The sequence below is a fragment of the Phascolarctos cinereus genome, unplaced genomic scaffold (assembly GCF_003287225.1).
Source record: "Phascolarctos cinereus isolate Bilbo 61053 unplaced genomic scaffold, phaCin_HiC Scaffold_5;HRSCAF=322, whole genome shotgun sequence".
Lineage (NCBI taxonomy): Eukaryota > Metazoa > Chordata > Mammalia > Diprotodontia > Phascolarctidae > Phascolarctos > Phascolarctos cinereus.
The window spans coordinates 476,000,299-476,018,358 of record NW_027555958.1 but is presented as its reverse complement, the minus strand read 5'-3'; the positions used below and the strand labels follow the sequence as shown (position 1 = coordinate 476,018,358).

Below are 18,060 nucleotides of genomic sequence, written 5' to 3'. Positions count from 1 at the left end.
ACACTGTACCATAACCCTGACAAAGTGATGTCATTTTGATCATCTTTGAGCATGAAGGGCATCCATCCATCCATCCATCCATCCATCCATCCATCCATTCATCCATCCATGTATTTACCTACCTACTTTACCTATCTCCATATTCTTCTTACCCAGAAAGCCTTCTCTTATAATAAATATTTTTTCTTAAAAGGAAAACATTTCAACAAAAATCAATGAGTATTAACCAAAAATCTGACAGCAGAGTCAGTGTTCCATACCAGTTCCATATTTAAATGTTTTGTAAATCTTTGTACTTATTCTCAATATGTTTACTGTGAATATGCTTCTGTGTGTGTGTGTGTTGTCTCTCCCATTAGCATGTAATCTTGAGGGCAGGGGTTGTCTCATTTACTCTGTTTGGATCTCCAGTGCCCTGCATGTGGTAAGCCCTTGATGGACACTTCTTGATTGACTGATTGGTTCCACTCCTCTGCAAAGGAAGGAGGTCTGAAAGAGGTACACTTTGAGTTGCGTGATGCACTGTATTAACTCTCCAAAGTATAGACATTGATTCACCAGAAAAGGACAACAGATCGACCAAATACCCTGGCAGAAGTAAACACCATTTTTCACTTTTCCTAGTAATTGAGATAGAGGGTGTCATAATTAGCACAGTCTGAAATATTAGATATTTTCAGAGAAACTTTAGGAAAAAAGTATGGAAGATGTGTGGGAGGTTAAACAGAAAGAAAACGTCTTAAGGATTCCGCATGTGAACTCTAGGACCTAACGTCTAGTCTCACTGCCATTGTCTTTAACTCTGGTGTCTAGTGTCCTCTTCCTGCTGTTGATTCATACGGTGGTTCTGACTTTTAAGTGGTGCTTCAGCTAGTGATATGGCTAAGGATGGTCACAAGGGACAATTAACCATCTGTGTGAGGCTTCGCAGATGAATCACGCAATGGGACCTAATGCCATTTCCCTTCTTGTTTTATGTGTAAATAATGCCACTAGAAGACTGGAATACATTTGAGAGGCAATGATCTTTAATGCATCAAAGCCCAGGCAACATATGACTCTACCTCATTAAATTAAATCCCCAAAGGGTTATTGCTTGTGTCATAGAGGAAGAGAAATGTGGACTCGGACAAAATCAAACCCACTAAAATCAATGTAAGACAAGATCAAGTGTATGTTAAATAATCAGGAAAGATTACAGCTGTATGGAGAGAATCACATCATCTATTAGTTATTGTATTGTTTTCTTTCTTTAAGGAGAAAATAAGGCATTCTTTAAAAATTCCATGAGAAAAGAGGCATAGAGGATGGAATCTGATGGATGTATGATGAGCAGAGAATTTTTGGTGAAAGGGACATAATTGTAGAACAAGCCCTGAGCTCCAATGCCATACACAGAACCTTTAGAAAGATAGAAGGAGGCCCTTGAAATACCAGGTGGGTTCTTTATGAAAGAGGGATAGAGGATATTAGCTCTGAGAGAAAGAGCAAAGATGGGCTGTTATCTGCATCTTGGAATGAGTACTTACATTGATGGATCATAAAATGTATCAAAGTAGGTTTTGAGAAAAAATCAGATAGACTATCTAAGTTCCCAAGCTAAAAGATACTCTAGAAATCAGCTAGTGCAACTGCCCTTTTTTCCAGAGGAGGAAACAGACTAAGGGAGGTCAGGTCACCTGTTGAATCAGGCCATGGAGTTGAATCCAAGCCTTCTGACTCAAAGCCATCTGCTTCCCAGGATCATTCTGTCCTATGTCACTTTACCACTTCTCCACTAAAACCCTAGAGGTGACAAATAGATATGAAAGCAGAATGAAAAAGAAACAACTAAAACTCTGCATCATTGGAAGATTTTAAAGCAGGTCACATTCTCTGTTAAGCTTTACCAAGCAGCAGAGGTTTCAGGCAGAGACCTGGTGAAGCATTGTGTGACTGCCATCTGATTAGATTAGCTCCATGCAGGGAAGCTGGTCTCCCAAAGCCTGACTCCTAGGTGATGAATTTTTAACCATGAACCATGAGGAAATTGCATCCTGCACTGGAAAAGAAGACCCATGCAGGTTACACAATTCACTCCTTCTCCCTTTTAAGAATGTGGGAGCCCATGGGTGTGCAATAATGTGTTTACTGTTGCATATAATCTAAGTGTTCATTGGCTTCACTGAACTGACTTTAAAATATATGTTATAAGGGATGAATCTTTAAGGATGTCCTAAAAAGTCGCTGATACAAAACCAAAATACATCAATGAGACATTTTTGAAGTAAATTATTCATTAATTACACTTTTCCAATGATGCAGGAGGCAAAGTCAGCTTCTCTTCCCAGCAGCCAGCAGGGAGTCTCACTGGTCCCTGCAGTACAATAGTTAGAAAAGGTCCACCCACAACCATTGTTTCTATGGAACAGGGCACATCACAAAGAGAGAGTGAAGTCCGAAAGTTCTCCTCTCCTCCCCAGTTAGACGACACGGGCGAGTCACTCACCTTTGCTGGATTTCAGCACCTCCTGTAGATGCTTGTTATCAGCATCGAATGAGATGGCGTATGTGAAGCATCACCTGTACATTGTGTGTAATAGCAGCGTTCCCGTTTGTGCAGGACAAGAAGCCCCAGAGGGCACGAGTGGCCACTGAACACGGCATCTTGCACATTGCTGTTGCATCATATGTGCGTGATGAATCACATTGAAGTTATTCAATACAAAAATCTTACCTCAGTTTCCACATCTTTAAAATGGGGGACTTGGACTAGATGACCACTAAGATCCCTTCCAGCTCTAAATCTGTGATGCTATATTTACTAACATATTTTAATTTATATTTGTTTATAGCATCAACATTTATTAGTTAAATGAACAGATTAAGTAAATTAAATATTTATTAAGCTCCTATTCCAATGAAGCATCGTGGAGAGTGAGCTGTCCTCAGACCTAGGAAAACCTAGCATCCCATCTCTGATTGACACACACTGGCCATATGGCCTGGAGAGCGCCTCTGTGTGCTATGGGCAGTGTTCTGAGATTACAAGTTTCAGAGCAGATTCTCACTAGAGATGATAGAGGGAGTTCCTCCCCAAGGAGCTCTCTACTAGAATAAAATTACATCTTCAATCTCCAGTCTCACCCCACTAGGGACAAGACCTTGTTCTAGGCTCTGAGGAGAAAAGAATACAACGATCAAATGGTACCCACCCTCCAGGTACTTTTGTGAACTCTGGAATACAACATATGCAAAGATCACTTAGGGAAGGCTTAATAGAGAAGGTGAGGCCTGAGCTGAGAACAGGTCCAGAGAGGCGGAGATGGGGAAAGAGTAACTTCTAAGCCCGGGTTACAATTTGCACAAATGCTCAAGACCAGCTCTAGCCATTTAGGTATTTGCTTAAGGCTCTACCCATTGGGATAGAATGATGACTAGATGCCAGTTGGAGAGAGCAGGGGAAGCAGGTATCCTTATGCTTTTGGCTTCCAGCTTTCACAGCAGAGACATAGAAAGTTCTAGGTCAACTGTAGAGAGAGGCCCTTGGAGGAAAGTTAAGACTCCAGAAAGAAAGAAACATGTAGAGGACTTGGCACCTCAATCATGTCATGCTCCTATCCCTATTAGAACACTAAGCATCTCAGGGAATTTCCCTTGGATGAGATGGGTGACTTTCTCCCTCTGTCTCTTTCTCTGCCTCCATCTATGTCTCTCTGTCTCTTGTTATCTTGCTCTCAATGTGAGATTTAATCACTCTGTGAATTGCTTGGTATGGTCTGGTTTATATTCCTTAGTCTAATTTGTATAACTTGTATAACCTTCATAACTATGTGATGGATTTCGTGGATCTGACATTTGGTAGAAAGGGAGTCAAAACGTTTAGACAGATAGCCTCCCATTCCCCATTGGAGGGACAGCGATCAGGACAGTGGCTTGAATGATTCTCCTTAGACTAGAAATATTTAGAGACACAGGTAGCTACAATTCCAGCAATGTGCCCCTATCTCTGAGAGAGCAGAGTGGCCTGGTCCCCCCATGGCAGAAGTCAGAGTCTCCATGGAGAGGGCTGGGTGGCAGAGACTCCAGAGAGGCCTCTTCGTGCCTCCTGCCAGCCACATCCAGATGGACTGAAGATGACATGCTTCATTTACACGGGCACTCATGTGCACATCCTCTTACACAAACATATACAGACCTTCAATGTATAAAATGGGGTGGGGGACAGACCACATACCCCTGAGCTCTAAATGGATAAAACTCTGACCTGGAGTAGAGACTTCTGGGGTGAATCAGTTTCAGTCCAGCTGAAACAGAAGCTAGTGAAGGAAACACATTGCTTGAGAAGGGGCCATACCATACAATTCCTTGGGCCTTGTGGCTGCCCAGTGGCTCTTTTCTGACTGGACATGAGGGTTCATCTCTCCTGATTGAACCTGTTTGAGGGACCTGCCCCACGTGGAGACAGCCCTTCCTGCCTTGCAGGCTGAACCACTCCTGGTTAATTGTGCCAGATTAGTTTTGTATGATTGCACACATGTTATTAATATCAAATTACTTGCCTTCTCAAGGAGGTGTGGGGGGGGAATTTGGAACTCAAAATTAAAGAAATAACAATGTTAAAATTTATTTAAATATTATTGAGGATAAATAAAATAAAAATTAAGTTAAAAACATGCATGGTTGACGAGAAGCCTGAATGCTACATTGTGCACCAGAAAGTCACAGCAGCCTTTTCTTCTGAGTCCTCTCTGTAAGTGCCAGGTTTTTCTAGAACAATGTGCCAGGATCAGGGGGCCCTTCTCAGTCTGGATAATTTGAATCTGGAGAAGGCTCTGACCTCCAAGGCAAAGCGCATGCTTCTTGACTCTTCTCTGGCTCATACCTCCCATGTAAGGACCTGGGACAAATCTGCCAGAGGGGGACAAATTGTGCCTCCCTCCTCAGGCAGCTGGCTAAAGAGAGGTACATAGAGAGAACAATTGATTAGAATTGATGGGACCAGAGACTTGGCAGGTTTTTATTTGTTTCCTTTTGGTTTGGGGGGAGGGCCAGTACTCCTTTATAAGAGAGCTGGTCAGCCTGGGAGGGAGGGAGTCAAGTAGAACGGCAGATGTCCTCGCTTTCATCCAAGACAAGTGTGAAGCAGGATCTATGTCTCCAGGGTCTTGTTCCATTGGAAAGCGATGAGAGAGCCTTTGCAGGCTTCTGGCCAGCCTCCCAGAGCACCCTTTGTGATCCCTTACCCCAGCTGCCAGTGCTTCTTCCTCAACAGCCATCAGTTTGAGCTGTCTCTACATTTCTATAGGTCTCGGTCTTTGTTTCTGTTTGTCTCCCCCCTCTAGCTGTTGCTGTCTCTGTCTCTGGCTGTGTCCCTTTCATCCTGTCTTTATCCTCGATCGCTGCTGCCTGGTACTGAACTTCTAAGGAAGCAACAGGCCAGTCAGTGCAAAAGTTTGCTGTGTGCACAGGTGTGTGACTGGACTGGATAATAACTGAACTCCGAACTGGATTGTGTTGAGAGACTGACAACTTATGGAGGCATTTTTCTGTTTATAGTCAGATAAATGACTGTGACATAGGTCATTTTAACCTGACTGCTTTTCATTAGGCCAATACTCTTGTCTTCCAAGAAGGACTATGTGTTTGTGTGTGACTCAGAGACTAAGCCTGAGGAGCATGGGCTCCTCTAGCCTCGAGCCCCTGCAGCTCCATCCTCTTCACCTCCACTCCCAGAGCACAACATGGCCCTCCTCCCTGCCATGGCTTGTGTGCCTTCCTTCTGTTGCTACAGAGACATCGTGTGTGGACATCGGGGGTGCTGGCAAAGGGGAGGGGTAGAAATGTGGAGTTTGGAATTAGAAAATGCCCATCCCGTTGGGTCCCAACTCTGCTGCTTACTCCCTGGGCTTACCCAGGTCACCTTGGAAACAAACCCATCACTTCTCTCAGCCTCAGTGTCTTCATTTTGAAAGAAAGTGGTCATTGAACCAAAAGACCCCTAAGGCTTCTTCTAGGTCTCTAACGCAGGTCTATGGTACGCTTTCTTCACGGCGCCTTCCAATATTAAAAGGAATTGCTTCCTCTTCCCCCTTTTCTACAACTCTGTGTTTGGATGTCTCCTAACCAGGATGACATCCCCCTTCCTAATTCTCCTGCTGGTTTCCATGTCATATCATCCTCTTGGACAGTTGGACATTTACAGCCCTTCTCAGTCTGATGCCTTTCCAGAGTTAGTCTTCCTGACTCTCATTTTCTCTGAAATTCAGCCACAGTGGTCTACTTTCTGTTCTTCATATATGCTGCCTCATCTCTTCCCTCAGGGCCTTTGCCTAGGTCTTCCTCCGGGTCTGGTATGCTCTCCAAACTCACATACTTCTCTTGGAAATCCCAGCTCCTTTCAAAGGACTTCCTCCACTAGGCATCTTCTGATCTCTGCACTGGTTATGACCCTTTCCTTCCAAATAACTTTGCATTTCCATTGTAGATATTTTGCATTTAATTTTCTGAGTACATGTTGTTCTCACCGGAAAGAATTCAGGCTCCTTGAAAGCAGGGACGATTTTAATTTCATATAATTGATTTTTTCTTGCTCAGCCTCTCTTGTGGCTGCCACAGAAGGTAATTCATGAACTGAATTTGAATCAACAAGCGGTTCCTGATTGCCTCATTGTGTGCTAGTCAGTTTTCTAGGTGGTATAGATTCAAAGAGAACAGTGAAACAGACCTGACTCTCAAGGAGTGTGCATTTTCAAGGGAAAAACATACATATACACAGATAAATATACTAAAATGTGTTTTTTTTGGGGGGAGAGCAAGTACAGCAGGTGAAATCATGACGGGATTCCTGTAGGAGGTGGAACATAAGATATATGCTGAGGAAATCTTGGTCTTCGAGGTTTATCTGAACAGAGGTATGAAGGCTGGAGATAGAATTTCACATACACCTTATAGCAAGTCAACCATGTTGGCTGAAACATTAAAAGAAGTTTGTTACTTAATTTAGGTTATAAATTTCACTAAAAAAAATCTTTGTATTCTCCACCTTTATGAACCAAACTGCCCCTCCTTGGCCACCATTGCCCTATGTACATTTTCTCTCCTCATTAAAATGTAAGCTTCTAGAGGGCAAGGACTGCTTTCTTCTCTTTTATGTAGCCTCATATTACCACATAGGAAACAATAAATGCTTTTTCATTCATCAATTAATTTCATCTATTCTTTTAGCACCTAGAACAGTGTTTTTTTTTTAACATAGTAATGAACAAGTCTTTTAATCAAATTTGATGAAGAACTGGAAGAATTTTGGGATGGTCAGAACTGTCTGAAAAGAAGATTTGGGAAAGCTCAAGTCTTGAATTTGGGCAGTGTCAATAAAAGGTCAAGTTCGTATAATTTATATGGCTTGGATAAGTCCTCCTAATGGATGTTAATCAGGCTTGTTTCCTTTGCTGTTAATTTGGTGCTACACGTTGGCCTAACAACACCAAGAAAACACAGGTGCTCCACCAGCCAGCACCACACCGTCCATATAGGGAACCACTGGTTATATAGCAAATGGAGGAGTTTGGAATACTGTGGATAAGTTCACTTACCTTTGCAGTATATTTTCCAGGAATGTACGCATTGATAATGAGGTTGATGCATGCATTTCCAGAACTAGCTCTGTGTTTAGAATGCTCTGAAGGAAAGTATGGGGAAGAATAGGTATTAGATGCCTACCAAACTGAAGGTCTATGAAGCCATTGTGATGACTTCATTCTTGTATGCCTGAGAAGCATGGACAGTATACCAGTGCCATGCCAGGAAACTGAATCACTTCCATCTGAATTGTCTTAGGAAGCTCACCTGGCAGGATAAGCTACTCAACACTGAAATCCTGTCTTGAGCTAAGCTGCCAAGCATTCACACTCTGCTGCAGAGTGCAACTGCAGTGGGCTGGCCATGATGGTCACACCATGTTTGTCTAAAATACTATTCTAGGGAGAATTTACATAAAGAAGGCACTCTTGTGAGAAAATGGCACCCAACTTGTCAAGAAATCACTGGTGATTTTGGAGAAAGCAGTTGCAGTTTAGTGATGGGATTTTGATACAGAATCAAAGGCCTGAGGAGTAAGTGAACAAAGAGAAAGTGGAAGCAAGTGTATAGTTGGTCAGCCGATAAACGATTATTAAGGGCTGACTATGTGCCCGGCACTGTGCTAAGCACCAGGGACATAAACACACTTACAAAGACAGACAGTCTATGCTCTCAAGGAGCCTTCAATCTAATACAGCCAAAAGAAAGCTGAAAAGAGTGTGGGGGAGAAAATATACCACGTGGGGAATGATGGAGAAGTCCCAAAATGTCCAAAGTAGTACAGCTGGTGAGAATGGGAAGAAGACTGTTGGGCCCCTTCTTTAAATGGTGGTTTTGGAGCCCTTGGCTCTGTCCTCCAGTTGCGAGTTCCAGTAGAAAGGAAGAAAGTTACTGGTAAGATGTGGATACCAAGGACTATTCAATCGTGCTGCATTATGAGATTTCCCACTCATGAGGTTTGGGGTTTTTTGTTTTGTTTTGTTTTGTTTGGCATGAAGAAGAAATCCAAAAGCATATGAACATCATTTTTCTTGGGGTTTGGCTAATAAAGAGAAGAGAAGCTTAAGAGAGTAACTTGTGGGGATGGCAGCATATATCAATGTTTTTTTTTTTTTATTATCCTCTCCAATGGCCACCCAAGCTACCCATGGACACTTCTAGTGAATGGGAATATTCTTGGATTGATTGGTAAAGTTACTGCTCCAGGTCACGGCTCCAGACAATGCCTCGTTTAACACCTCACCCCCATCACATTATTAACATAAAGATTGTACATCTCCTGATTGGATACAAAATGGACATAAGCAATCACACTTCATCATTATAAGAAATCACTGCAATGGAATACTAAATGCTTTCAATAAACATCTTTTCATGATGACAAATCATCACTGATTATGTAAAACTTCCTTAGTATGGTAGCTTTGCCAGTGACCAAGACACAAAATGAGCAGAAACTCAAGACACATGCATATATTGCCTAATTTGAACTCTACTTTTGAAAAGAAGTGACATCAAAGGTGTGGCTCTGAATACTCCTTGGCTACTGGCTACTGCCTTCAGATCTGTCCCTTCATTTCACGCTAGAACCAGGCTGGGGGTGGGGGGAGACAGAGTCCCTTGCAATACATTGAAGCAGCATTTCTTATAAGTCTACTGAAGGTAAAGCTTCTTTTGCTGGATGACTCTGTCATGGTCCATGTGACCTTGGAGACTACCTGGTCTTACTCGTTTTATATGCTCCTCAATTTATATCTTAGAGTAACCCAAAGTCCTAGTGGAAAGGCCAGGGATTGAACACAGGGCCTCTCACACACACTGAATCCAATCCCCTTATTTTACAGACTTTGAAACTGTGGCCTACAGAGGTTAAGTGACTTGCCCAAGGTCACAGGAATGGTGCCTGTGGCAGAATTCCAATCCAGGTCTTTCTGATGCCCAACCCAAAATTCTACGAATTATGCCACACAGGCTCTTGACAAGGGGTGAGAGGGATAAGAGGAAGGAGGAGGCAAGATGTTTGTGTTGGCTAGACCCTAATGTTACAAAGAGTGTGTAAGATGAAGTGTGATCCAGAAGTGTGGTCCTGGCTGCATTTAAGGGGCAAAAATCAAAATGGATTTGTGCATCCTCCAATACAAGAACATTTGGTGTAATGCAAGTTCCCAAATGTTGTGAAAAGGCTCTCAAATGTGTGGGGTTGGAGGGCAGGCCCTTTATAGGTCAATGTTATAGAAATATGAACTATCACCATCATCATCATCATGCATTTTCACCTTCTACAACTTTTAGGTTCATTTCCACCAATGGAAGTTTGCAAGCTCTTTGGCAATTATAATGGAGACTGCACCATAGGAATTAATTTCTATTTAGTGTGCCTCTAACACTAAAAATCTGGACAATAGAAGGGCTTAGATTATTTTCTTGAAGCTAGGCTACTGGGGAACTGTGAACTTTTAGGATTCTGCTAATGTTTAGTTGTATCAGAGTTTGAGGTGACAGGCACAGTGACCTCCTCAGTGAAAAGAGATTCTATCAGTGTACCTGCTGAGATAAAGAATTTCAGGCAGCTCATTTTCTCTGGCTTCATCATCGAATACTATACCAAGATAACAAAGGTATGGTTAACTACTATAGATTAAAACCATCAATTCCCCATTCAGAGTTTTCTGGTACAATCTATCCCAATTGACATTATCCCTGCTTTGCTGTTAAGTTCTGACAAAGACTCCAGATCAACTTCTCAGAGTTCTGAAGCTGAGAACACAGCAATGATTGTTTTCATTGGCTCCTCACTCTATAGTATCCTCCTTTGGAATCCCCTTTAAAGATGATTACTTGAAACAGTTTGCCTTAAGGGGTCTGTGGGGATATAAAGAATACCAAATATTAGCCTAAGGTTAATAGAAGATGATATTTTTTTTTATGTACCTTCCTGGAAATTTCCATCTCATAGTATCATGTTCATTCAAATGATGTTAAGACTTGTAGATCCAAAGAACCCCTTCCTCACCTATTTGTGCAATCCCGTTATCTCTGGCCTCAGACCATTCAGTTCAGCCTGTGCCTGAACTAAAAACTCATGTGTAACATTCCTGAGAAGTGGTCATCCTGCCTCAGTCCAAGAGCCTCAGTGGTGGGAGTGCCCCTGACTCCCGATGCAGCTCATTATCATATGCCCCTGAAAGCACCATTAGAAATATTCCATTACTCTGGGGGGGGGTGAACTCACCTAGACAGACTGGCTCCAATGGGACAGATCACAACAGAAGCCCCAAAGTCGCCATTTACCTACTGAAACATGGCATGCTTGTCACCAGGGTCCATGGGCTGTCCCCAAGTCTAGCCCAGGTGTTCTCCCACGTGGAGCCCTCCATCGCCTTCTGTTGTTTCTTGTATGTGGTCCCACGTTGTACGCAGGCTCTCAGGGCTTTGATCAGCTGTCACTCACTATCAGCATGGATCGTACATTTCTCTGCTGATATTCTCTCCTCTATTTCTTGGGAAGAATTCCTTATTTGCAAAGTGTCGCCACCTGCCTACACCCACGATGTGCCTCCATTGTCCTTGGGTACACCTCAACTTTCATTCTTTGGAGACTGTGGTATTCCATTGACAATAACTGCAGAAAAATTGTACCTGTCAGCATGTTCAAATTGAAGTTAATATTTTAATAATATATTTATGTTCAAAATCCCAGGAGGGTCCTTATGCTAGTGATGGAAAGTCTGACCTCTTCCTTCATTACAAGGATAAAGATGCAAAAATATTTTTCTTCCGTGTCTCCCCTGGAGCTTCCTGGAGACTTCTGGAGGAGATGACCTTGAAAATGGACTACAAAAGCTGACTTCCTTTTTTTCCTTTTGCCCTTCATGCTTTTTGAGCCAAATGAGAATCTTTCTATTATATTACCATCTTTGGTTCTTCCTTCTCCATTATCCTTCCCCCATCCAATCAGCCATCAGGTCTGTTGATTCTGCCCCAAAATAGCTCTCAGAACATTTTTCTCCTTTGTACTCTCACTCCTAACATGTCACTTCAGACTCCTATCACTTTTTGTGTTGACTATTGCAATAGATTTCTAACTGGCTGCTCTTGCTCCGATTTCTTTCTCAGATATGTTCTTCATTCAGCTAACAGATTAATCATTCCGGTGAACAAGCTTGAATGTCACTCTCCTCCTCAAAAATCATACCTCGCTCCTTGTGGCCTGAAGAATCAATTTCATCTCTGTCTTGGCCTTAAGGTCGTCAGCCATCTGTCCCAATCTACCTTTCCGGGCTTGTTTTGCCCTCCTCCCTTTCATTCACTTTAGATTCTAGCCAAACTGGACACACTAACTCTTCTCCCTTATTAACTTGCACTGTCCAATGGCTATCCATTCTTACAAGTAATGCATGAAGAGAATGTATGCATGAATGAATAAAAACAAATTTTTATTGAGCCCTTACCTTTTACAATTGTCCAGTCATATCTGACTCTTTGTGATTCTGTGGACCATACTGTTCATGAGGTTGTCCTTGCAAAGATATTGGTGTGGTTTCCCATTTCTTTCTCCAGTGGAATGAGGCAATCAGAGGTTAAGTGACTTGCCCAGGGTCACACATCTAGAGGCCATTTTGGAACATCTTCCTGACTCCAGGCTGACACATTCTCTCCCTCCTCACTTCTCTCTCTCTCTCTCTCTTCTCTCTCTCTCTCTCTCTCTCTCTCTCTCTCTCTCTCTCTCTCCTCCCCACCCCACCAAGTAGGTTTCCAAAATAAAAAGAAAGCTAGTTTTAGATTCAGTTGACCTGGCCTCAAATTCCAGCTCGGTTTTTTGGGCACTGACTTTGAGAAAATCACTCAATTTCTTTAGACCTAAATTTCTTCATTATGAAATAGGGAGATGGAAATAGATCACCTCTGCCATCATTCCCATTTCTAATGCTCTGATCATCACATATATTGAGAGCTCAAAAGAGGTCATTTAGTCTTACTCCAAGCAATGAGATGATGCTGCATTTCCCGTGGGTAACAAGTAGCAGAGGCAGGATTTGAACCCAAGTCTTCAGCCTAAAAGTTCTGTGTCTTTCCAAGTAATCACATGACTGGGCTTCGTTGGCCTTGAGCACATTAGGGGAAAGGGACAGATTGGACGATGCCTGCTTTAACTGCTTTCTCGCTCTGGGGTTCTGATCAAGACATTTAACATCCCTCAATGTTTCCTTAGACAGAAAATCCTGATAATAATACTGCCATCACGGGACATGGTCAGGATCAAAGGAGGGAAGGAATGCTAAGTGTTTTATGCACCTGAAACCCCAATATAAATGTTAGCAGCTGTTCCTTGGTCTCACCTGCTTGGCTAGGCACACCCACCAGGCCTGACTGGGGCTGATGGGCCATGCCAGTGCTGGTCATTTGCCTTAGGTTGGGGTGCATGGGAGAGGGCTTGCTGAGCTGGCTTCAGGGCTGCTCAACCACCTTTGGTGTCCACCAGCTCTTACCTGTGGCTGCAAGAAGCTGTAACGAGCATAGCTTTCAACCTATCTGTGATTTGGGGGGGGGGTGTCTACCCCAGACATGCTAAGACTTCTCCCAGCAGAATGGGTAGATGAGAATAATTGGTTCCAACAGCCATGAAGGCAACTGAAGCAAGGGCTGTGGGGCACATAGAGCTTGGTTAGACATCCAAGAAGCCAAGGTTGTCCTGGACCATCCCCAGCTGTCCTGCCTTTGTCTTGCCATTGGACTTTGATGATGTTGAAGGCGGGAGTGAGGCTGACAATGTGCCCAATTCACGAGGAAGTCAAGACATCACCCATTCCTAATGTCATTGGTCTTTGAAAAGGAAGGCTGAATAACCCTCAATGATCTCAGGGTGCCTGTCTTCCTAAGACATTCCTAATAAGCTCGCCAATGCTTATTTCCACCCACACCTTGGATCTCCAAAGACAGATATGTCTTTAACTTTAGTCTAGGTCTTCCCACCTCTGAAAATATAGAAAAGGAAGAACTCATATGTACCATAAATCAGGTATTAAAATGGTTTATTCTGGCACAGGAAAAAAGTAGGATGAACCATAATAATCATAGAATAAATGGACCCCAATCAGGAAGCTTATTATCACTCTGAGAAGAGTCCAAGCTTTGCTGGGGCAGTTTCTTTGCCTGGCTGCTAATTAGCCATTTTTCATTTCACCTCTGCTGAGGCCACTCAGCACTAACACCAGGAGATGTCTTTGCTTTCCCGTGGCTTCGTGTTCTTTCTGGTAGTGACTCCTTCCCTCATGCCCATCTGTTCCCACCGTGGCTGTGCCCACAACCACTCTGCTAGCCTCTGCTGCTCCTCCTGCGCACTCACTGACCTTCCAGGATTTTCTGATGCTAGAGGAGAAAAAGCACAGGGAGACAAGACAGCAAGGGGCCTCTGGTACAGAGCTACATAATCAAAGTCTGCACTCCCCTGGAGAATCTCTACCCCATTATTGTGTTGGGCTAGGGAAGGTCCCTTCTTTCCTCTAGCCCCAACTGGAGTCACATCTCATATTCTCGATTTTAACCTCCAAGAGATCCACCCACAAAAATCACTCTTAATAATCCACTTTTCCGGCTCATTAAGCAAGAGGGTGGAGGGGGAGCTCAACCAAGTAATGAGTCATACATTGGTGGAATCAGGCAGAGTATCTCAGTGTGCTGGGCTTTCCACCCAGTCCCTAGGAGACAGGCAGAAAATATCTCTGTGCATGCTTTCTTTTCCAGAGAGGAAACTCCCTGAGATTGACCAAAGGTGAGTGTGCCCTAGGAGTACTACATTTGGGCCACATATTTTTTCATTAATACATTTCTAGAAACATGACAAAAATCAATTAATTCAATAAATACTTTTTTATTAATTATCTCTTCTGCATTCCAGATGTGGAGATTAAAGGGAAAAACAATACTTATCCTCAAGGAGTTACAGTCCTTAAAAGGGACCTAAGTTATGGACAAAGTGACTGGTGCAGAGAAGCCTGTCAAGAAGGGATAGAAAAGATGGTGCCCAAGGGCCTTAGAAGAAGGCAGCCAGTAGAGTGCAGTCTCAGATGGGGGCAGGCTTGGGGCCTGAGTTTGGCCTATTTTTCCCCACTGGAGTCCTAACTCTTAGCATGGTGTCCTATGTGCTGACAGCCCCTTAAAGGTTCACTGATTGTACCTGACTGCATCACCACGGAGGCTTGGCCTTCCACGGCTCTGCTCCACTCACCAATCTCATAGCTTTGATTCTGTGATAGCTACAAGGCCAAATTTGTCTCCCTGTTTTCTGAACTCTAGTCCCTTTCTGCTTGTTTTCTATTCTTTGTGTATTTGTGCATAGACACTGGAGGCCATGCCTTTTACTGTCGGACATTTTCTGTGAACTTTCAGGGATCTCTATTGCTGGTCTCTATTTCCACTGAATTACTGACTTCTGACCTATTGAAGTACTTTTTTTTTCTTATTTCTTCCTTTTTTTTTTTAAAGTATTTTCCATGTGAACATTTTCCTTGGCAGAGAACTTATCAACCATTCTGGAAAAGTTAAAGACAGCAGTCAAACTGTTCAAAAAATTTTAGAGAGAGAGAGAGAAAGAAGAAAAAAAGAAAATCTATTTATATAAATTTTCAGCCTAAGCAATCAGATATATGAACATATGCATATAAGCATATGCATCTATGTATACATGCATGTAAAATATTCCATGTATGTATTACATTTATGGGTATACACACACACACGAGATAATTTTTAACTTCTCAGGTTTATTTCAAGGTATTACAACTTGAACTTACAATGCACCTAACGTCATTTCCTAGTCATGGCATTTTCAAAAGTAGACTCATCGAAAATAAAGTAAATGCATCACTAACAGGACGCATTGTGCATTGGGAAAATGTCAGATTCGGCTGCGTAGAAAGACTTTTGTCTTTTACCCCCCCACTGGCTAAAATCTGCTACTGTCTTTAAAATCTCCCCCTCCCATTTCCTCACTCCTGCTTTCTCTAAAAACGTGCTGAAGGCTGGCAACATCCAACAGCGATCACCCAGTTTTCATTTCCTCTTCCTCCACTCAATTACAGGCAATGCCTTGATTCTCCAATCTCGTTAAAATAATAAGATTACCTCCAGTTCAGATTCTTTTTGCATGGTATCTAAACCCATCACCAAATGTGGAAACCATTCTTGTTAATGGACTCTGCTCTCCCTGGTGCATATAATGGCTCCCTGGGGACTGAAAGAGCTAATGTCACTTGGTCTCAAGGATGAATCTAGACGTTAGAGGGAATCGAGTCCCTTGTGGAATTCCAGAATGGATCTTCCTTGCCTTCCCTATTAACCCACCCCCTTCTTAGAGCAGTGCTGACTTGCTTTATTTCAAGTTTTGTTTCAGTTTCTCAGAAGCACTAAGCTTGTATAGAACTATCACCAGCAAAGGCCATTTTCACGTGTTTTTTCTGGTTTTTATATTTTTTTTACTTTTGAGCAGTTTGTCGAGTTGCTTCATTAATCTCTCCATCTCTGCCTTCCTCCATCTGGAGTCACATGGGGATGGAGATGGAATCACTCAGATGTTGAGTGCACAAGCATACCCTGCAAATCTAACCCAAAGTTTGCAGAGGGAAGCATTTCTGTGACAATTGCAAGCTGAGAATTTTGCAAAACAACCACTATTATTTCCATTTATAATACTGAAGTGTTCCTGGGAAGTCTGATTCTGGACATGCTTCTGGTGTTTAATTCTTAGGTTAAAGATGATCAAGGAAGTATGCAGGGCTCATATTGAAAACATTTAGAATTTAAACCTTTTGCAGGAGCGCTCTCTAACCATGGCCATTGCTGATTCATCAGCACTGAAACGAACTCTTCTTTGAAGTCTTCTTAGGGCGAACCCCAGAATCATAGGATTTTAGAGTCCCAGCCACTCACACTGCTATGATTCTCATCCTTTGTACCTCTTGTCTTCTCTGATCACCAGGTGGTGTTGATAAGCGAGGCTGGCTAAAGTATCAATCATCTCCTAGCCAGAAAGTCAGTCTGAGGATGCCCTTCAGCTGTAGTTCCCTCCTTGCTTCATGTGGGTGGAGAAGAAACTGACAGATGTCATTGATGATCCTATCTTTGAAAAAAAGACACACTAGAAAGGTACAGAAAGATTGGAAAGAGATAAATACTATAGTAATTCTCAAAACAGAAGAGAGGGTAATTCTGCAAATAACGGAGCAGTAGACTTACCTTGCACTCCTGTTGTGACTTCCAGGAATAGAGGAAGTGATACCATTGCATTATGCCCAGGTCAGACTACATATGGAATATTGTATTCAGGACTGGGTGGCATAGTTTAAGAAGGATGTTGGTAAGATGAAGAAGGTCTAGAATAGGGAGACCAGAATGATGAAAAACCTTAAATATGTGCCAGGAATTAAGGGAAAGAAGCCTTGAGAAGAGGAGAATCAGAGAAACCTGATAGTTACAAAAAAAAAAAAAGGATTTAAAGAGTCACCATGCAGGATTGTATTTGTATTATTTTGTTCCTGGTTAAAAACAGAAGCAATTGGTAGACATTGCAAAGAATCAAATTTCTATAGGTTTGATACTGGGGAAAACTTTCTTAACAATTAGAAATGCTTGATTCACTACCGGAATGAAGACCACTCTAAGCAACCAGACCATCGACATCTCCGAAAATGCTGACATCTCTCTTAAGGGTCAGACAGTTATTGTGAAGGGGCCCAGAGGAATCCTCCATAGAGATTTCAACCATGTCAATGTTGAGCTCAGTCTCCTTGGAAAGAAGAAAAAAAGCCTCCAGGTGGACAAATGACGGGGAAATTGGAAAGAACTTGCAACCATGAGCACCACCTGTAGTCATGTACGAAACATGGTCAAAGACATTATCTGCGGTTTTTGTTACAAGATGAAGTCTGTGTATGTTTTCCCATCAATGTTGGTATTCACGAGAATGGCTCACTTGTAGAAATCAGAAATTTCTTGGGTGAAAAACATATGTAAAGAGTGCACATGAAACCAGGTGTTGCTTGTGCTGTTTCTGAAGCCCAAAAGATGAGTTATTTCTTGAAGGAAATGATATTGAATTTGTATCAAATTCAGCTGCCCTGATCCAACAGGCCACCATAGTCAAAAACAAGGACATCAGAATGTTTTTGGATGGCATCGATGTTTCTGAGAAAGGTGCAGTGCAACAAGCCAATGAATAGGTTGGAAAAGATGCCAAAGTCCATGTCCTGAGGAGTCAACACTTATTCAGATGTCAAAATAAAAATATTTTTTGTCACTTGAAAAAAAATTGAAATGCTCAATAGAATAATGTTCCACCTTAGGAAGTAGTGAGCTCCCTGCCATAGCAAATCTCCAAGCAAAGGCTAGATTATCTCTTTCTTTCTTTCTTTCCTTCTTTCTTTCTTTCTTTCCTTCTTTCTTTCTTTCTTTCTTTCTTTCTTTCTTTCTTTCTTTCTTTCCTTTCTTTCTTTCCTTCTTTCT

At 42.4% G+C, this 18,060-nt stretch overlaps 1 pseudogene; it reads left to right on the top strand.

Moving 5' to 3' along the window:
* Positions 1–17,172: 17,172 nt before the first annotated feature.
* Positions 17,173–17,777, top strand: LOC110195677 (large ribosomal subunit protein uL6 pseudogene; annotated as a pseudogene).
* Positions 17,778–18,060: the final 283 nt, after the last annotated feature.